The following is a 21,639-nucleotide window of genomic DNA, read 5'->3' as shown; positions in this document are numbered from 1 at the left end:
GGGACGAGAGGCACCCACCACAGGGTTCATCCACCCATGACGTACAGATTGACCCACAGAGGCTACATGGGGTAAGCCACAAGGGAGTATTGCTGCCCTGCGGTGTGTGGAGAAAACGGGTCCAGGCATGGCCATGCAGAAGCCATGAGCAGCAGGCAGGGAATCCCCTCTGCCCCTGTGGGATCCATATTTTTGTGTGCATTTCTCGGGGCAGCTCAGAAAAGCACACAAAAATGAAGGTCCCCATGGGAGAAGAAGAGATCCCAGAGCAAACCAGAGGCTCATTGGGTCAAAGTTGTGGAGTCTGTTTATGTGACAACCCCATCCTAAGGTAAAGCAGAAAGAAATTCCATGCTTGCATGACTGATTAGTTTATTATAGGCAAGCTGACTCTTACAGGAGGGCTTCCACCGAAAACCAGACAGCTGACGAAGGTCTAAAGGCAGCCAGATACTACAAACTTGGCACTTGGGATCAGCCACACCATGCAGGTTACAGGGAGTCAGGAGGCCTCCCGTCCCCTCAACAGAGCTGGGAGCATCAAATTCGGACTCCTATGGCCTCTAAGGATATCCCCAACCTCAGCACCTCAGCCCTCGCAAGGAGTGAGGGTTGCCAATACAAATGGCTGCAAACTGAGGGGAGGAAAGTAAAAACAACAGGGAAAGCCAAGGGAAAATGCTGAGTTTCCTGGAGGCTTTCCATCCCCATCTGCTTGGCCTGGTAGACTCCAAGTCCTCGGATCAAACCCAGAGACAGTCAAGTGAGAAATGAGATGCCTCTCACCTGGAAAGACATGTCAGAACATTGTAATGCTGATAAAAACACACCCATACCCACACCTACTCTTTCGCTCTTGCACTTGTTTGGCCAAGGACCTCCAAGCTGACCCTAGCATCACACCAGCAATGGTCAGGACTACCGCTATTCTCCTGCTCTACGTGATAAGCAACCACCAAGGCCATCCACCACCACCACAGCCACAAAGCAAAGGGGTCTCTTCCATAGCTTGGTCTTGGTCATCCTGAAATGCCATCCCCACCCTAGCCACTGTGGACAACCCTTCATAATGTTGGTCTCCTTCTGCTTCCCAGTGTGGTTGCTAAGCTGCACCAGAGCCCACAATCCTCTCCTTGCTGTTTGCTATTAGCACACTCTATTAAGAGCTTTCTCGTCAGGAAATTGCTTTCCTATCTGTATTAAAATTAGTTTGGGGGTGGGCGGCTTTCTAATGGCTTCAGCATTAGGCAGGATTCATATGTTTGCTTTTCAGATTTGACTGAGCATCAAAATAGTTTGTTTTAGGAGCCTCTAGAGCACCTAGTCAGCATGGTACCAAAATCCTGATTTATTAAGGAATCAGCTAATGCCCCTTTACTACACAACCACATATACAGTATGTATGCATTATAGTTGTGTGGGGGGGTGAATGGACCTAAATGGACACCATACTGGCTTCTACAAATGTAGCAGAATTACCCCCATAATACATACCTCTTGCTTTCCCCCAGTCAGCCCCACACCAGGGCTCTGTGACTCTCTCCCCATGAACTTCTTTCTCACTCTACCCTTTCCACACACTATCTCGACCACAGCTGCATTTACCTCTGCACTATCCCAGATGCTCTGTCCTTCTTGTATCGATAAATAAGGCTCTTTTCACAGCCTTTCTCCTACCACCTCCATCCTCATTTCCTTTCTGTCCCTTAGGGAAATAAGGGCAGCAATATTTTAATTTGCATGGGACCGTTGTATAAAGTAAAGCTGATGAGAAGGCAAATTATGCTGCAAGGCATCAACAGCTGCCATCATGTAGTAGTTTGATTTTTAGATAAAGATTGGCTGCTGGCTGGTCACAGATTACAGAAGCTCCATGCATCTCCCCATTTACCCCTTTTAATTGTTTTCCTTTACAATCAGTAGATTTCTGCATTGGAACGATACAGCTTCAGAAGTTATCAAAGCAGAAGATAGCACACAGACCCAGAAACGCCATCAAGGTGAGGGTTTCACATTAGGAAAATAAAAATGTCATACTGGGTGAGATCAGTGGTTCATCCAGCCCAGGACTGTCCCCAGCAGAGGTGCTCTTCAGGGACAGCAGGTGAGCCTGGTCTCTACCTTCAGTCTCTTCCACTCTTACTCTTACAGTACCCGCACTTTTTGGTTAAGGGGCATTACCAGGAGTATCCCTGTACTCCTACTATCATAGACCTGTTGTCAATGAATTAGTCTAATTCCCTTTTGAACCTGCTGATACCAGCAGGTTCACCACCTCCTGGGACAACACACTCCAGAAGCTCACTACCTGCCAAGTACAAAAAATACCTTCTTTCAGCTGGATTACTTTCTTTTCTTTCTTACTTTCAGCTGGATACTTTCCTTTCAGTTGGATTAAAATCTCTGGATATTAATCCAACCACCTGCTAGTTGCAACATACCCCCCACGTGCCCTCTCCCTTTGCTTTACGGCTGAAGACCCAGCCCGTGCAGTCTCTCCTCATAAGGAGCTGCTCCATCCCTTCAGTCATCTTAGCTGCTCTTCTCTGGACCTTCTCTACCTCCATCCTGGACTGCAAACAGCATTGCCCTGGCACGGGTGCACCAAGCCTTCCTACAGTGGCAATACGACACCCCACATCTTGTTCTCAGCACCCTCCCTGACCACGTGCAGGGGTTTGTTTGCTTTTTGGGATGTCACTGCCCACGGAGTGGGCGATTGCAAACGACTGCCCACCGTGACTCCAAGATCTCTCTCCCTAGCTGGAACTCCCAGGTCTTGAGTTCAGCACCGTGAAGGTATGGTTTAATATTCCCTTGATGGATTACCTTACATTTGTCTACACTGAAGCTCGTGTGTCCCCTTTTTGACATTCAGTCATTTTTATGAGGTCTTTCTGGAGTTCCTCACCATCTGCATGGCATCTGACTACCCAAAGGAGCTTGGCTTCATCTGCAAACCCAATTTTCTGTTTACATTTGACCTGCCATATTTTACATGCTTTCCCATTCTTTTCATTTGAACAAGCTTTCCAGTTCTCAGATGCCAACCATCTCCTGTGATATGCTGTTTAACTTTCCTACTGAGTCTGCAGGGGATTTGGGGGACAACTTTATTTTCTTTTCAAATTGCAGCACACGTTTTATCTTAGCTTCTAATACACTATTATTAACAGCCTCCAGGCTGCATGCAGGTTTCTTGCTTTTTTGAACTGCTCCTTTTAAATTCTCTCTCATATTTACCTTGTCCCTCTCTTGAAACCAAGTATCCACATATGGGATTTATGTGCCCTGCTTTTTCCTGCTGCGAAGTTAAATCTAATTGTATTGCACTCGCTACTAGTGAGCTCTCTTGCTAATGCCTCTTGGACTAGGTCCTGCACACCGCTTCAGGCCAAATCCAGAATAGCGTCTTTTCTTACAGGATCTAGGATTAATCGTTCTAGGAAGCAACTATTTACTCCATCCAAAACTTTCTCGCTACATCTCATCCTGATGAGGCATTAACCCAATCTATGTATGGATAGTTGAAATCTCCTGCTATTAATACCTGTCCTAAATTTGTTGCTTCTTTAATCTCACTTAATATTTCCTGGTTTGGAGGGGGTGGGGGTCAGTAGTACAATCCTAGTACTAGACTTATTATTAGAGTCGGGATTTCCACCCACAATGTTACTATAGTGCTTCTCTTTTCCCGTAACACTTCTATGCTGCTGCACTTTGTATTATCCTTCACTTGCACTGTCACTCCTCCGCCTATACATCCTATTCCAGCACTCCTATAAAGCTGGTAGCTTGGCAACACTGCATCCCTCTAATTACCTCCTTTCCACCAAGTCCCTGCCGTACCTGCTATACCATGGTTGTCACTTGACACCAAGCCCTCTGGTTCCCCTAACTTATTTTTTCAGGCTTCCAGCACCAGGGTACAAGCACTTGTACGTTTTGTCTTCACTCCAGCACTTAATACTGTGCACGTCACTCAACTGCTTTTGCAGGCAGTCTGATTTGCCTTGCCCATTCACTCTAGTTTTGCTCTGCGCAGCCCTCCTGGACTTTCAGAATGTGCACTGAGCATCAACCGCATCCAGCTCACAGGTTGCACCAGTCCAAGTCAGGTGCTTCTCTGTACCTTCTTCCAGTTTGAACGGTCCTCTATGAACCTTTTATTTTTCAGTGCCAGCAGTCTTGCTCTGAATCTTAATCTGTTTTTACAAAGATGTGGCCCATCTACAGGTTCTTCCTGTCCCAGAAGTTCTCCTGAAGACCCAAAGCGTACCCCTGACTCTCTGTGCCATCTCATCCAAGCACTGAGACTGCAGATCTTTGCTCGCCTCTCCAGCCTCACCTGTGGCATTGCAAGTATCTCAGAGAGTGCTACCATGGAGATCCTGGACTTCAGTTTCCCATGTAGCAACCTGAATTTATCCTGCAGAACATCCCTCCCTTGCTCCCCCATCTCCCCAGGACCAGCACGGACGTTCCTCCTCTGCATCAAGCAGGAACTCACCTAGACACCCATGAAATCTACCCTTGTGCCCCACAGGCATATCCCCATGGCAATCTTCTCAGGTCTGTCAAACCCAGCTCCCTCTACATCTGATAGCTACACCTGCCACTGCCACCACTTGCTTCTTCTAACCCCAGGAGATACCCTCTGCTATCAGAGCATTGTTGGTACAAGAACGCACTCACATGAAGGGGAGGTGGGGAGGTAACATCTGAGGGGTGAGGTCCTTCCACACCAGCAGAGCATCCTCCTCCCCTGAAGGCTCCTGCAGCAATGCAAAATGCCATACCAACATCACCTTTTCACCTCTCTGGCCTTGCAAGTACAACACTCTGGGTTTCTCATGCATTTAGTCCCTCTATTATTATATTCTTTCATCTCTTTATCAACCACTGTGGTTAGATACAGGACTGAAGTCCCAAAGCCTAGATCTGGATTCACATCTAGACCCTGCCTAATTTAAAGCCACTTCTGGATTCATATTCAAATTTCCCCAATGGCCAGGCAGATTTGAAACTGTTATTGCTACTTAACCTACTTATCCAAGAAGGAAGACAATTTAGAGTGGTTATATTATGCTACATTTTTTGGATATCTACAGCTGCCAAATGCAGTATAAGGCAATAGCTCTGTACGCCATTTTTACCAATTCTATATCCCAGTTCAACTTTTTTTTCTACTGTCTTTCCAAGAAGAGAGAAAAAATATGCCTCATATGACAGAAATTAGCTACATGATTTGTACTACTAGGAGACATCCAGCTACAACTTGAACAGACTAAATTGGATACACAGAATAACCGAACAATTCAGCCACTTAATCTGGGTATCAGAGCCAGGGGGCAGAGATCTGGCTTTGCTATAGGTTTATAAAGTTGTAAAGTACAGCATGGTTATAGACCACAGGCTGAGTATCTTCTTGCTGAGTCGGATGGTAGGGGAAGCTCTTGTCAATGCTCTCCCAATTTCAACCCATAAGCACAGCTGAAAGTCTCTCCTTGAAGGCCTGGTCTTTGCAATCAAATTAAGCAGTGTTACGTGGGCAGCAGGACCGTAAGTTACTGTGGCAACGGAGACCGAAAACAGAGATTCTAGGTAGTAGTCTGCTCACCCATGACAATTTTGTGCAGCATCTGCCAGGTGCCTCACCTCCTCCTAACATGAAAGAAACCTCTCTGACAGGCACCCATAACTTCTTCATTAAAAAAAAACCACCCAAAACAAAACAAAATCAGCATTATCCATTCAGAAAATCCAGCACATTTAAGGGCGAGTGAGTTACAGCATCCCCCAGCTCTTCCCAAGATGCTCTCCCAAATGGCACGTTGTGATGGTTAATGTAAAAGGAAAACCTGACTGAAGGGAAATCATCCAAAAGTCTGGGCATCGTTGACAGACCCTTTAAGAGAAATGCAGTAACACAGGAGCTACACGACTTACATCATCCAAACTGTCAGCACCTCTCCTCCTCACAATATTTTTGTCACCTATCATATAATCCCTAGAGACTTAAACCCCCACAATACAAGACATGCTTGGTTCTCTCCTGACAGAGCCCCTGGATACCAGAGGAGCAAGTTTTTTTAATTCTGCTCAACAAGTGGCTCCACAAAGCACGTGTGAGGAGGTAAAGAAACACTGCCCAACAATGCAGAGCACCCCATGCTTCACGAAGTGCACCTGCAACTAAAATCTCTACAGCAATCCCAATGAGACAAGAGAGAGAGGTTCAGATAAAGGATCTTGAAGCGCTCCAGGGAGAAAAACAACAACCTGACTACGTAAGTCACCAGCAAGTGACAGACCTCAACAGACAAGTCATTAACGTCCCCAGTGACTGTCTCTGCCCATTAGTATAAGCTGCATTAGGGGGAACAGAGCTGTAGGGAAGTCACAGAGATTAACTAAAAATAGTCAAAGAGCCACGGAGGAACAGTCTTGTTCTAAACTCTTTATGCAACTTAAGATAAAACCGACCCAGAGGACCAGGCGACCCATGTGTGAAGTAATTCGGCAGCTCCCTGTCACTAGGGAGGATGAACTCTACTGCTGGTAAACACACAATAACTTTCACATGCCACCGGGGTCCAGCCACGGTCTGGAGGGGGCCAGCTGGGGGAAAGACTCTTGTCTCGTCCCAGCCCAACGTATACAAGAGAAAATCTGTTTATTTAGCGAATCATTCATCTGTGTCAGTGGGGAGGGAGGTTAAAGCATTATTTGTGATTCTCTAAAACCACTTGCTTTTAATTCACTGTCTAATCCTCATGAGGCACGTAAACCAGACATTTTTTTACATAGAAATAAAAGAGGCCATTCAATTACATTCAGGCTGTGTTGAAAACAAATTGGAACAGTACAAAAGTGCAGGCACTGCCAAATAAAGGAAATCTCTTCCAAGTGCAAGGCTACCAGTTAAACACAGCCCAGAAAGCAGCCAAGGCCCACTCTTACAGGTGAGTCCGCTTGTTCTCCATGTGCTGTGCACCCAAAAAGCACGTCCGTGTTGTACATGTGTGTGTGGATTACAATATGTTCAACGAGTATAAACACACCGTATTTGCAGTAAGAGAGGGAGACCACGTCCAAGTCAAAAACACTGATCAGCTAAAAGCATCTGCTGGATTAAAACTCATCAGATCAAATATAAAGCATGAGCTAATTAAATCTATGTCCAACTTGGTAGTACTGTATGATACTACTGGGCATTCATACAGATAACAAGACTAAGCAGAGTTATGGCTAATGATTAAACATCTTTTGAATGCATATTAAAGGTCGTATTCAAGGCTTAAGCCACTCTTTGAAGCATAAGAAATCGAAAAGGACCTGCAGGAAGGTATGGGGGTGGAGGGATCATACCCCACACATCTGCCTTCTATGGCTCCCTCCACAGCATTTGGTGGAGGCCACTGCCAGGAACGAGGAAAGAGGAGAGCCAATGCTACTGAGACTGCACTGGCAATGAAATTAATACATAAATAGCAACAGAAATCATTAGGAAATTATGTGCATGGTCAGGTCCTCACCTTCCCCTCCTCTCTCACTTGCTCACACATACGTATTCAACTTCCTTCCTACTACAGCTACAAGTACAGCTTCATACTTCATCACATCTTTAAACCTCTTTGATCTGTGTTTGAAAGAGGAAATTTAGGAGGATGGCACCAGGGAGAAAATCTTTCTTGCCAAAGACCGCAGCTACTGCTCTTCTGAAAGCCCAAACTGCTGCCCCTGTTGCTGGAGTCACGCGCTGGCTTTCTGCACAGGAATGACAGCTTTGCCCGTTCCTTCTCATTTGGTCTTTATCATCCTGGATAGACTAAGCATGTGTCTCGTCAAGAAGTGCTTGACAATGCAGCATATCTTATCAACTCAGCATGCATAGCTCAGGATGGCAAAACAGTTGGTATGAAAGCAAGAACAAGAATTAGGAATAAGGCCCCAGACTCATGTGTAGTATTTCTACACATGGCTAAGTCAATAGTGGGGATGACGGCTCCCTTCTAGCGATCCTGGAAAATGAGAAACCTGGACCCATAACTGTGGGCTTGGGTATCACAAAACTTGAAACCACCCTGCAATGGGTTTGCTTCTGCACACTTCACTCACTCTGTCTGCCAAGGCAGCACTACAGTGGCTACTGGCCAAATTCTGCTCTCACACCATTGTAATAATTATAAGAATAAACTCCATTAAAGTCAATAAGCCACAGTGAGATTAGATGCTCGTGTTTCGGAAACCAGCCAAAGTCATGCCTTTGCAACGGAGAGCAGAATTTGTCCCTCACGCAGCAGCAAGCCTGGTGGTGCACAGCTCACAGCGCTCCTCAGAAGTGTTTCCCAGCCAGCTCCAAACTCAATACCCCGTTATCATCTCCTTGGCCATCTCTACCCAACCTGCAACACAGCCACGCTCCAGCACGGGGAGCAGCTGAGACCCCAACGCACGCCCCAAGTAGCGTGCATAGGTTTTTAGGCTCACAAAATCCCTGCTGAATCAAATGGGAGATTAAAATTCCTTGGGACCCATGCAGGTCTGGCACTTTAAAAGTGCCAGGGTGAACCCTCTTAGCTGGTATTTTTGCACTGCTGACACAAAGGACTTTCCACCAAGATTTACAGATAGTGATATTAATTTGAATTATTCCCTCGACATAAAGCTCCTGCACTGACATTTTTGTCTGCATCCCACAAAAACAGGAAAATATTACATGGATAAATTGTATTCTTAATATGTGGCTTCCAAAACATACTAAATCCCTAAAACTGAGCTCAAATTACATAGGCTATGATGAGGTTTTCAGATAAACATAGCCACATGCTTTAATCAACACAAGGAAAGAAAATACAACAATGTCATGCTCCCGGCTCCAGTTCCTACATTCCCCCTCGTCTCTTCCTCCATCTCTGCCCCAGATTAGCCCACCCTCCGTTTATCGCAGTAGAAAACTACAGGCGGCAGACAGCCTTTAGTCATGCAAGAAGTTCTGTTTCCACTGTGAACTTTCGTGCTTTTATCTTTAGCTCTTACAAGCCTCAGGCTGACTCCCGGGCACGTTTCCTTCCCAGGGGAGGTTTGCATGGGGGGACCCCCGGGGGTACCCAAGCGCAGCCAGCAGCACTGCTGACCTCTGCGGGGAAGGATTAACCATCATGTCAGGGTCTCGGTGCTCGGGGGAAGAGCCTTGTGCTAGGTTGGGGGATGCTTGTGCAAAGCCTGGGTGTCCTGGGTGAAGGAAACATCACCGGATGGGGAATGAATGCTCTTTGGAGCACCCCAAGGTCCTTTGCACCTCTTTGTTTCATCTCCCACCGAAAAGCTGGTCTTGCCCAGCCTTCGAAAGGGAACTGTGAATGCAGCCCTGTCCGACAGCTCCCTAATGCTTCCTCTCAGGCTGTTACGGAGGAGTCACAGGGAGAGCAGGCACGGCTCGATGGGGGCTAACCGGGGACACGGGGCACCAGCACGGCTGTGAAAGGAGATGGTCAGCCGTAAGCTGCAGCCTGGATTTCAAACTTACCTATATGTAGCATCTCTAGTTATAGACAGGAGAGTAAATTCATCCCTTTATGTCTGGCCACATCAATATGAAAACACCTGGTAATGCCCTGGGCCATTTATGTTAGCTGAGGGTGGCACAAACCACGGAGGGCAGGGACCCACTCCGCTACGCTCACACGTGCTGCAGGAGATCAAGCGGTCATGCAGGGAAAACCAGTCTTCACCAACTTCTTGGAGATGTCCCATAGCATGTCCATATTCCCGCTGCTGCAGGTAACTTCGGCAGTCTCCCCACAGCGCAGGAGGACGGAGGTGGGGCACACCTCTCAGCCGGCACATGGATGAACACATCTTTCAGACTCAAACTCCACCTAAAAAGCTTAAGGGGGGGAGTACAGCAAGAAAAAGCAGATCTCTGAATAACCCAGGCTGAAAGAGCAGGGCAGCAGATTAGCCAAAGACATGGGTGAAGGCCAAATTCTGATTCTCGCAATTAACTGGCCGAGAGGAACCAGGAGAGTTGGCCGATATGTCTGGCCAATACATATTATTAATGGCCATGCATACATCTATAGGAGGGATTAGGGGTGGTTATAACCAACTGCTGCTAGCACAATGTTGACATAATTTCTGCCTGGCTATTTTATTTAGTATTCAAAAGATCTGCTAATCATCTATCAACCCTTTGCAAGTTACCTGGAAATGGAAACTTAACACAAATTGCACTCAAATTCTCATAGCAAGCAGCTCTCCTGCAGAATCTCTCCTTCCAGTGAACAACAGCAGACAGCACTTGCCCAGGATTTTTTAAAGTTGCAGGGTAAAAAAAAATTAATCTATACTACCTTCATTAGACCATACAGTTTGGAGGCCATCAGAACTAGTTTTAGCTTGGGAAAAAAGATCACCGTTTCTTAAAAAAAACCCAAAATTCTCCCTTTTCAAAGCAACAGTCTCATTTTGCAGTACACAAAAAGCTTTTAAAAAAAAGATTTAACAAACCAGGTGAAATATTCCACTTCAAAAACAATTTTTACCCAGACCAAAACTTAACAAAAATATCCACCCTGCCCAAATTCATTGATCACTGCTCCAGTCTTAGGTTATTTCCCCCCCCGAGTTTCCCTGCAGAGATTCTCTTTTCTGTCTGGAAATTTTCTCTAAGGGCAAGAAGAGAGAGCTGGCAATCTGTGCAAAACTTCTGGGACATTCAAAATCTCAGAGGTCCTGGTCAGTATGAACTCCACACATGCAGCTCACGTGCATCCATTTAAAAAAAAAAAAAAAAGTACAATTTCATCCAGCACGTGAAACCCCGGCTCCAGACAAGTGTAGTAAATCCATCACATCCCAGGTGCAGAGGATATTCTCAGCACACCAGACAGAGTGCATGCACACACGTCCCAAATGGAAATAGCAGTGCTTTAACTCATTATACATGTCTGTTTAGGGCCTTCCAGGGAGAGGATGGAGTGGTTCTGAGCTGTAGTCATCTCTCTTAATTTACTGGGTTCTAAAGCAAATTTTTATTTCTATTACTGCTTCTCCTTTTGCAGGACATGTCACACAGCATCATTAAAAATGAGGGCACAGTCTATACTACAGCCTCTTAATTCATATCTGACGGACTGGAGTTGTTTGAATAAAGATTTAAAAGTGAAAACCACCTGAATCCATCTAATTTCTCTTTTTTTCCCAGCTGGCTACTGAAAAAAAAAAATGCAAAGGGGAATTTTTTAATTTCTTTTTTTCTGCAAAGCAATCAATTTAATCTGCTTTGAAGAAAAGATTAATTAAACTGAGCCTACAACCAGATCCAGATGAACCAGATCTGACTTCTCGGCACAGGCACCGGAGCTAAGTTGTCTCGGGGTCAGGCAGTCCCAGCTGCTCTCAGCGCCGCGGCCAGTGCACAAAGCCACCTTCTCCTCAAGGAGATAATTCGATCCCCACTGTTAGCGGTCAGGTTAAAAATCAAAACCTCAGAAAACCAGCATGTTTCTGGCTCTCGCGCAGCCGAGCGAGGCAACCACCCTCCTGGGGTTGCTCCCGGTCAAGGGGAGACGCACAGCAAATCATCGCAGAAGCACTGGCCCCAACCCGCGATAGCTCAGCACGCCCGTGCAGGAAAGAAATACAAAATATGGCAAGAGGCAGGCACTGGCGGGCGGTGAAAATTACTCAGTTGGTATTTTTTTAGACTGCCATGCAGGAGATACCCATAGATCCCATCCTCTTCCCATGTTGCTCACTAACTTCAGGAGACTCAGGAGCAGGCTGGATTTTGCAGCCTCTGATCCCATCATGTCTGCAAAAACAGTTCGTCTCTTCACGTCTGCCTCGCTAAATGTTACGGAAGGCTTCAGCAGCTTCACTCCACCAACAGCCTCTTCTTTGGACTTAATCATCACAAATTCCCCAGGGTACGCAGTCTGACACTTGCACTATGCAAGTTTCCCAGCCTTAAAGGAAATTTTCCTACTTGGACAGGGGAGCAGAAGGTATGGAAAGTGCTCAGTAATTACTGCTGAATCTGGAAAATAAATTAAAAAAACTTTATTTCTTTGTTTCAGCTGCTCCTGCTTAAAAGATGCATGTGTCTTGAGCTGTCCCTGCTCCCCAGCCCCACATTATGGGAATTAAACCTTCCCAAGAAATGCCTCAAGGGTGGCTGAGCCTGGGCTATGGAGAGAAGGACCCATGGATCCACGACCTCTGCTTACAGGGTTCAAACGCTGTGTTTTGGCAGAGCTTTTCCTCTAGTCTTTCAGAATATTTTTTTTTTCTTGTTTAAAGAGCGGGCTGTGCTGTAAAGCGAGGAGTTTGCGCTCGACCGGCGTGCAGTGCATCTATGCGGAGTTTCGCAGACAGACGGGAGATCTTTCGGCCGTGCTCCCTGCCAGCTGGACATCGGCCAGCCCTGAACTGGAAACCATCTAACGACGCGGTCAGAGCTCACACAGCCCTGGAAATGAGGATGCTGATCAGTGCTTCTCACTTTTCTGCAATCCAAGAATGACCAAATGTATTTTTTCCCTTTTTTTTCTTTTTTTCTTTTTTCCTTTTTTTTCCTTTTTGCTTTTTTTTGCCTTTTTTCTTTTTTCTTTTTTTTTTCTTTTTGTTCTTTTTTTTCTTTTTTTTTTTAGGCCATGAAACCATTTTGTGCAGTGATTTTCCTTTAAAGCCACCTAAGAAGCAACTTAAACAGCATGTCCAGCTATGGCTCATATTTCCCCCACTCTCCTACCTCCCTCCAGTTTTATTTGGCTAGAGTTGGGCATTTTGGGGTTTGTTTTTCTGAATCTTGTGTGTTCTCACCCTCTGGCCCCCAGCCACCCACAAACCCCAGGCAGTGCAATACCGGTGCAGCAAGGCTTCACGCAAGAGGAGGACAACAGTAACACAACTTCAAAGCCAACGGGGCACCAGGTGACCAAAACCAGCCGTCGGACTAAAACTGTGCTTGACCATCCCCTCACTGCAGAAGGAGGGAGATTTTGCCAGCTGGAGGATGGTTCACAGAAAATCGGGCTGAAGAAAGCCCCACTACAGAGCTGGAGTTTCCATTTCCCACCCGCCTCACCGCCGCCGCCACTGCCCCTCCTCTGCCAAAACCCACGTTTTCCTAAAGAAATACCCAGCCGAAGCCGTGCTCAGCCTGCTGAGTCTCCTCTTTTGCCAATTTTACCATGTGAAGGCAGAAAACAGGCTCTTCCATCAACTACTAAACCAGGAGAAAAAAATGTTCTGCATAATGGTTTTCTGCGTAATGACGCAGAAGTAATTTCAAGCAGATTGGCTGCGTTGACGTGAAATCGCAGGATCCAAATCACCTTTCAGTGTAAATACCAACTGAGATAAAGAGTAGACATGTGCTTTAAAAGCTTATAATCAGTATGCACACTCAAAAAAAAAATCTCACAACTGCAAAGAGTAATGATGACAGCTATTTTCAAGCAAAGGTAGAGTTAATGTTTAATTACTGTGGATGCTGCTTTTGCAGGGCAGAAGTGGTGGATCACACAATTTCCCCAGGGGGTTACAAACCTGGTATGAAATTCTCACAACGGAGGTTTTTCAGGAAAACAGCTCAAGTGGTACAAGTGGGGATGTGTGCGGTTTGACTTTTTCTTTGCAAGAGCTTATTTGTAAGTGACCAACATTAAAGGAATGTCTTATTCATGCCAAATCCAGGGAGAGAACGGTGCTACCGCCACCCTCAGAGGACTGAAAAAGGTCATCTTAAGTTTCCAGAGATAATTGGAAATCTGGCAAGTGAAGCAAAAAAAAGTGAAGATAATGAAATTGGACCCAACCAAAATAATTTTTACTTTTGCCAGCGTTATTTAATGGAAGATTTTACATGCAGTAAAAGGACTGGATCCAACTGAGAAAAAACAAGCTGCTGTACTCATCCCATCCCTGGGACCCAATCTTGCACAAGCCAAAATGCCATTAATTTAATTGCCTACCAATAGTCCCAGCAACGTGCTGCAAGATCAGAAACATGAAACACAACCAGTTTTCTCATGGGTGAATACAGACAAATCACACACCTACATGTTCAAGCTGGCTGTTGATCGAGGTGGCCCAGTTTGAGGTACCTTCGGCCTAATTTCAGATGAATTAATCACCTGCAACTGAGCACCAGAGCTATTAAATGTTTACTCTCACCTGTAAGACCGTGAACTGGCAGGAAAAAACCCTTATGGCAGTGTTTATATTACAAACAGTGTTCGCCCAGCTCAGTCCTCCTCCAGTAGATCAGCTCCCCCACCCCGATGCAACGACTCTTGGTCCATGTCCATCTGGGACTGGTTTCAGATGAGGAGGTGTTTCCACCAGCCCCCTCAGTCATGCAGGACTCTGCTCTTCCCTTCTTCTCAGGACCCAAATGTCAGTATCCAGGGATGCTACTGAGCTGCCTACAGGTATACCTATATGCCAATGTCATTTAAGACCCTCACTGCTATTCCACCCAACTTTCAGCTCCCGCAGGGTGCCCATCTCCAGCACAGCCAGTGTCACCCCTGCCAGCTTCATGTGGCTGTTACACATACCCTGGGACATCCCAAATGACACTGAATGCCTAAATTTAGGCAAATGCACCCAACCCTTGTAGGTGCAGTGAGTCCCACCCAGCCTCTTTACTGCCTTTAAAAAAACAGTAATTCCTGGGAAACAGCAGATTTGTCTGAAAAAGCACTACTTCTCACAATCTCTGCAGATCCTGCAATGCACAAGGTGAAGAGACAATGTGTCCTTTCTTGTATTTCCTCAAGATTTTGAAAGACCACCAAGTTTTGTACAGTCCACCTAAAGCACAGCCTCATATGAGAATAAACCCAAATTACATGCAAGAAATTGTTTTTGTTCAAGGCCCAATTTATTGCCTTGGGTTATTATTTCTGCTACAGTCCTTTTCCCAGAAAAGCTAAAGCTATCCAGAAATAAAAAACAATACATTTCCTTTGCCTGTGATGGAGGAAAGTTATTTTTCTGAGCACTCAGAGTTTATTTTATTTTTAAAGGGTTGCTTGATTAAATAGGAACCTATTAATATATTGAGTTTTCTTACTGCATTTTAAAGGGCATTTCATGAAGGTTGGTGTTCCCTTACTGCAGTTTTTATGGAATCAAGAAAAATATTTATGGTGCATCAACAGCATGCTAAGCTAAATAGTTTTTCCCCTCTCACCCTGCCAAGATACTTCTGTGGTGATGTTTTACAAAATGACCTTGCAGGGCTCTGGTTCACGCTCGTTGCGGCTCAGTGCTGGGTGGGTGCAGGACATCAAGGGCCAGGCGTCCTCACCAGATGTGGGGCTGCCCCGTCCAGGCAAACTGGTGGAGATAGATACCTGTTGGCATCAGTGTCCCAGCTGATCCACTGATCCACAGGTCTGATCCACAGCTCCCATCCTACCCAGCTGCAGCGGCTGGGGAGGTCTCCCACCCAAAACCATGGGCTTTTATGGCTGCTGCGACGAACTCTGGGTGGGACTGCAAACCTGGTCCCTTGCATTATATAGAAATGTATGGAAATACAGAGGACAACCACTCAGGAGGACTGTTCACGGTCACCTTTCAGCAGTCCATACCTACCATAAAAGCAATCAAGTACTTAATATTTTGGCTCCTGCTTAAGTCCCTTTGACTTCACACCTCTAATAGGACTTTAGCGTGTGCTTGGGGATAAGCACACATGGCAGTATGCATAAGCAAATTAATCACGCACTAAACAGGGTGAAGCTTAATAAATGTTTTAGTGAACTGTGATTTTCCTTAAATCACTAAGGAAAATTCACCTCAGGAAAATCTCTACGCTTATGTAAAAGTGCAGTCGTCATATGCTTTGCTAGTGGAGCAGTGGAAGTGTATTGTAAGAAGTGAAAAGCTGTGCTAATAAAATCTGAAGGGAAAGATCCAAATATTGGGATCCTAATTCAGGAAGACGTCAGTGGTTTGCTAAATCACACCTCGTGTAACACGTTATTTGAGAATACCCACATGGTTTCTTGAGCACGGCTGCTCTCTACCCACGGCCCGGCTGAGCATCCTTTTCCCCCAGGGCTCCGTGCTTAGAGCAGCCATAGGTTGAAGAGTGAGATCTACAGCTATTCACCTTCCCTGCAAGCTTAAGAGAAATTTGATAGGACATCCATCAGCTGGCACTGTTCTTCAAAGTGGAAAAAGACAGAGTGTTTTACCTTCCAACTATATAACTTTGCATAATAAAACTGTTTATACTTGGAGATTTTTCTGATGAATGCCAAATGCTCTACAGCAGCAGCCTTCACCAGCAGATCTAAATCATGCAGCTTAAATGAAAGCCTACTTTCCAATTTATGCACTAACTTTACTTTTTTTCGACAATCAGAGAAAAAACTGAATGCACTCTGCCTACAAAAAGGCTTATTTAATACAGTAACGCTGTGGTGACTGGAAACACAACTCAATTCCTGCTGCATCTCACAGGTACCACTTTTTTCCCCATGAAGACATGGAAATGAAGACATTCCTCCAATTGCTTTAATTGTTTTTTGAAGGTGTTTCAAAAAGCTTATCGCTTCAGGGTCACCGTGGCGACTTGCCATGCTGACGTCAGTTACTGAACTGGTTTTCAAGAGGCACCAACATTGGTAAACATTAAAAAATATAATTAACTAATACATCACTAATGCTACAGAGGTATCTTTGCGGCAAGGCCACGTTGTCTTAACACTGGAGGGCTCTTCAGGGCAGTACAAATCCTTACGCGCTGCTCTGCAAATCCCGCTCTGTTGGCAGCGTGATGCTAAAACTGCTGTTATTTTCTGACTCCCACTTATAACCTGGATTGCACAGGAGGGGAAAACTGCCTTGCAGCTTTAAAGTTCCTTCCAGTTGTCTCCCTAATGCCCATCCACCAGTGAACCACTACTGGAAAACCCATCAGCAGGCTGGAGTTGAGAGCTCAGAGACATTTCTGGAAGGTCTTTCTGCCCTGCTGGGATTCCCAGCACACTGAAAGATAACAACAGTTTCAGAAAACAAAGTGCATTTCGGTTGGGTTTACTCTCTTGTCCCATTTCTAGCGTTTTTGAGGTGGGGCAGTCCACCTCTTTTTGGAGTCAGTGGTATTTTTAGGAAAGGGAGCAGGTTCTTGCAGAAGCGTGTCCCACACAAAACATCACCTGCAAAACACCAGTGTCGCAGCCCACTTCCCAACACACTCAGATACATCTTAGGGACAACAGGGGAGATTCTTACCATATTACCATGACAAAAACAACACCTTATATAGTACATTTTGAACATCTCACATAGCAAGCTTTAATTAGCTAGATCTCAAAGTGAGTTATAAAGTAGGTTGGTGACTGTTTGACAGATGGAGAAACCAGGCCAGCAAGGTGCTGCAACTTTTCCAAGGTCATAAAAAATCCCAGTGGTACAGTCAGAAGTGAGAACCAAGTCTCCCAAATCATTAGCTAGTGCTCTTCCACCCAATTAACGCCTCTACCACTAGCCCACATCATCTCCAAAGTTCATGACTTTGCAAAGTCTGACTCCTGACGTTTGACCAGCTGCAGGTACCAGTATAGGGATACCAATACTGGGGTACCAATACTGGGAGAACAGCAACAGCAAGGACACTGGGCCAAAGAAACTGGTTGGCAAAGTAAAAGGAAAACATGTGCTCTTGCAGTTACACTCATGTGAGCTCTAATACACATGCGTGGCCGGGAAGGCTCTCCACATTTAAGTTTTCTACTGAATCCTGCCCGTATTGAAGTACCACAAAGGCAACTCCAGCTCAAGGACAATCCAGCCCTGCTGGGACACCAGGTATTTCCAGCGGCGACCGGCGACCCACTTCTATTAAAACACTAAGCGCGCCCATGTCTTCAATGGTATTTGGAGGACTCTCATTTCCCTGCATGACCCCACTTCTCCTCCCTGTCACCACCACATGTAAGCGGTGCGGAGAGAGGTAAAGGCTTCATAAGCATCTCAAAATTGGTTTAGCACTGTCTCATTGACATCAAATGCCAACCCCTCACTATTTTTATTGGGAGCAGAGTTAGGCCACTGCAGATAAATCCCAACCTAGATACTTTTTGACTCTTGCCTGCACTTGTCATGACCAGAGACAGAGAGTGCCAGGAAATGGAATTTCTATTGCATTTCACAGTTCAGACACGGCCACGGCAACTGCAATAAAATCTACCATAAATGCTGATGCCATCTAACAAAAAGGACTGAGCTGAGGATGGAGAGCTAAACCCAACATGACAGTGGGCTACACAAAAAGGAGGATTTTGTTCTGGACTCTCAGGAGACAGCACGCATTTTCTTACTTGCATCCTCAGCAGAAATCTCATCCAGTGCCTGTCCAGTATTGCTTTTGCCACCAAATGCTTCATATCAGAACACACTTGGCTATGTTAAAAGCTGACAAGAAGCCCATCAACCTTACAGATACAGTAAGTGATGTTTAAAGATGACTTATCTTGACTGTTTGTTAGACAGAGTTTCATGTCAAGGCTTCAGGCAGATCTAAAAGTTTATTCCGCATCCCTCCATGATCAAGGGCAGCCAAATATAAACCCAAAGGCTGCTTTTCTCCCAGTCTGGGAGCTCTGATATGTTTGCAGACACGCCAACAATAAATTAAGAGAGACCAACATGGACACAGGGCCCAATCCTTGCCTGAAACATGCCTTTTGGAATAAACTCTATTAATCTAGATATTAAAATATGTATATATAAGGTCGTCCAATGTTCAAACTCTGCTCTCGTTTATTTCAGAAAAAAAATTGACATAATACCTTACTGAATCTCTGTAATTTGTCCTTATAGACCACAATACACACAAGTATTCAGCAAGAGCCACAGCAGAAACAGATGCCAGCAGATGGTATTATCCTGAACAAAATCAATTAAGGACATTTACAATATGTCAAAAGTGAAGCTACAAAAACAAAGTGTAGACCTGTACATCTGTTTCTTGATGAAGCCATGAGTATCCGACAGTTAGCCAACAAACCACAAGATAAAGGCTGCAGCAACACCAATAATAGATAAGGAAATACTGTACGTATTCAGATTCTTCAACAGTCACCAGAAAATACAAGATGTTGAGCAGAAACTGAGTAACCAGATACTGGAAGTCCATATGTCATGCATAAATGTAGCAAAATATAAGCATATGAGTTTTTGGTATCACAGATTTTGTAAGGACGGTGATTTGCTCAGAAATTTTAGTAATGGGAGTCATGTGGCCACGATAAGTTAAGAAATACTGTTCTCCTCCATGACAGAACCCTCTGGTATATTTAAAAGAATGCTGGGAACCCTGTCCCCTTGCCTGAAATAAAAAGAAAAGTGCTCACAGTTCCCTAAAAGCTGTTTACAACATCTGCGCTGAGAACCCAGTGACATACAACATTAGAGGCATAATGAGATATGCAGCCAGGTACATCGATGGCATCTTGTAGACTATATAAAACACAAATGGACTGAGGGAATCCCAGAGTTATTTGTACAGGGATTTCTTCGAACAAAAATCTTATGTGCTTGAGTTCCCCATGGAGAAGATGAGAGGTGCAAACACTTCACAGGGGGGAAAAAAATAATCTCTTCTGTGCCACAGCTTCATTACACCATGCTACCCGAGCACATTCAAAGGATAGGGACTCATTTATGGAAGAAAAGGGTAAGACCAGTGAACTCCTGCTGGTGAAGATGGCATTTAGTGTCCACTGCGACGGTCCCTGTAACTTGTCGTTATCGCTGGTTTGCTGCAGATACCCGTCACTACAAACAGGGACGGGACCATTCCAGTCACAGTCCGTTGCAACATGATGAAAGGTCTGGCATTAAAATAGATGATCATATCACCTCCGTGTACAACGCTTGTTATTTAGCTCCTAGGGAACTCATACCAAGTTTCTCCTATATTTGCTGCCAAACGAATAAAATATTCAGAAAGATTTACATTAAGCGTTAATAAGGGCTCAGGGCCAGGCTTCCTTAAGGACCCTGGAAAAATACAGCCTTAACACTAAGTGAAAAACATACTTACACTGTATATCGGAACAATGCATCATTCATTTCTACCAAGGCCCAGACGACAGTCTCATTGTGCCGGAGATGGATAAATGACAAATGATCTGGTGAATAATGTCACTGTGGGCCATGAAGGACTTCATCCAAGCAGTACCACTGAAAACAGATGACTGGGTAGCGATTGTAAGGATAAAAAACATAAGGCTTTAAGAATGACATTCCTGGAAAAAAGCACCACATATTTATATTTAATCTGCTTTGTAACTTGATTTTGTCATGTTACCTTGTCAAACCATTGAACAAACTGAATAATTGCTTAAGCAGTATTGATAGAGATGTGACAGATTATTCAAGCATTGTGATTCTTTGTTCTCAGATATCTCATTAAGAAATGATGATTGGTTCCATTTACAGCTCTTAAGTTGAATTCAGCAACCACTGACACATGAATTCAACCTGGCATCTACCAATTTTTTATTGTTCTCAGTCAGAAATTGTTCCTGACGAAGTGGCTCTTACAAACCATTTCAGTGTAGTGGCTGATGATTTTTTAACGACGCAAGACAGAAGAAAAAAAAAAAAAAGCAACTGACTTCCCTGCTGATTTATAGCGTCTACGGAATGAAAAGAAAGAAAACTTCTTGTACTTTGTATTTCTCCTCTTCCTCCACCTCCTTTTTGGAGGACTATTTTTAACTTGTATCGTTTCATTAAATAAATCCACAGCACATCCCTGCAAACAACTGGGCTGGCAGAAGACGCAAACCGCCCCGTGGGACATGCTCAGCCCCTTCGTCTTCTGTCCTGGAATTGCAACCTGTTCCTCCACAGCCTTGTAACTTTATATTGCCGTTTGAAACCTGAGCGTAAGGAGCATAAAATGCTGCTGTTCCAGCGCACTGCTGAGTAGTATAGGCTTTTCTTGACTCCCAAAGGAAAACCTCCAAGCTGTGCACATCAAAGGCAGAATTTTACAGTCACTTTGCACTGCTACAAATGATTTAAGAGAAAATCAGAAGAGAAACAGGCCTGGTGTGCTTTTGTGTGCTACCCTCTGACTTCAGGAAGATCTATTCAGAGTGCTAAGCCAACACACAAGGAGACCTCTAGAAAGACATTTTACAGGCACCTTCCGAAGCCAAAACTGCTTTTTTAAATATTTTTACTACCGATCTCCCTGTCGTCCATATTTTGCCTTAGTGTTAAAGTACCAGAATATCTAAGCCACTGTTACATCCCTAGGGGTATTGCTTAAATAACAGCAGAAAAGGGAATTGATTACAGAAACTAATGTACCCACCACCACAATGACATTAGCAGAGTGGGGTTTTAATTGACATGATTTTGCAAGCCGTAACCATACAGCAGCAGAGGGCAACAAGCAGCTACCATCACCCTGCGGGCAGTGGTGCAGGCCGGAGTTAAATGTGGTCAGTGAAGATACTTCAACCACCCCATCCACAGAGGGGAATCCCTCACAGGCTATCCGAGACAGACCTCCTAACATCAAGCACAATGTCCGTGAATTCACCCTCCACTTGCTGCGGTCAAGTTTGCACCCAAAATGCTCTAACA

At 44.9% G+C, this 21,639-nt stretch overlaps 1 protein-coding gene and 1 long non-coding RNA gene across 3 annotated transcripts in view; both read right to left on the bottom strand.

Annotated features, from left to right (window-relative positions):
- Positions 1–21,639, bottom strand: part of CAMK1D (calcium/calmodulin dependent protein kinase ID) — a 226,330-nt gene that overhangs the window by 191,012 nt on the left and 13,679 nt on the right. The window lies entirely within an intron of this gene.
- LOC142421013 (uncharacterized) lies at positions 377–12,509 on the bottom strand. The gene is made up of 3 exons (XR_012778831.1): positions 11,770–12,509; positions 4,696–4,775; positions 377–786 (listed from the first exon to the last, which is right to left on the bottom strand). It is a non-coding gene; the product is annotated as an uncharacterized LOC142421013 (long non-coding RNA).

The sequence above is a fragment of the Mycteria americana genome, chromosome 1, assembly GCF_035582795.1.
Source record: "Mycteria americana isolate JAX WOST 10 ecotype Jacksonville Zoo and Gardens chromosome 1, USCA_MyAme_1.0, whole genome shotgun sequence".
Taxonomy (NCBI): Eukaryota; Metazoa; Chordata; class Aves; order Ciconiiformes; family Ciconiidae; genus Mycteria; species Mycteria americana.
Note: the sequence above shows the minus strand (reverse complement) of the source record. Positions and strands in the feature narration are given on the sequence as shown.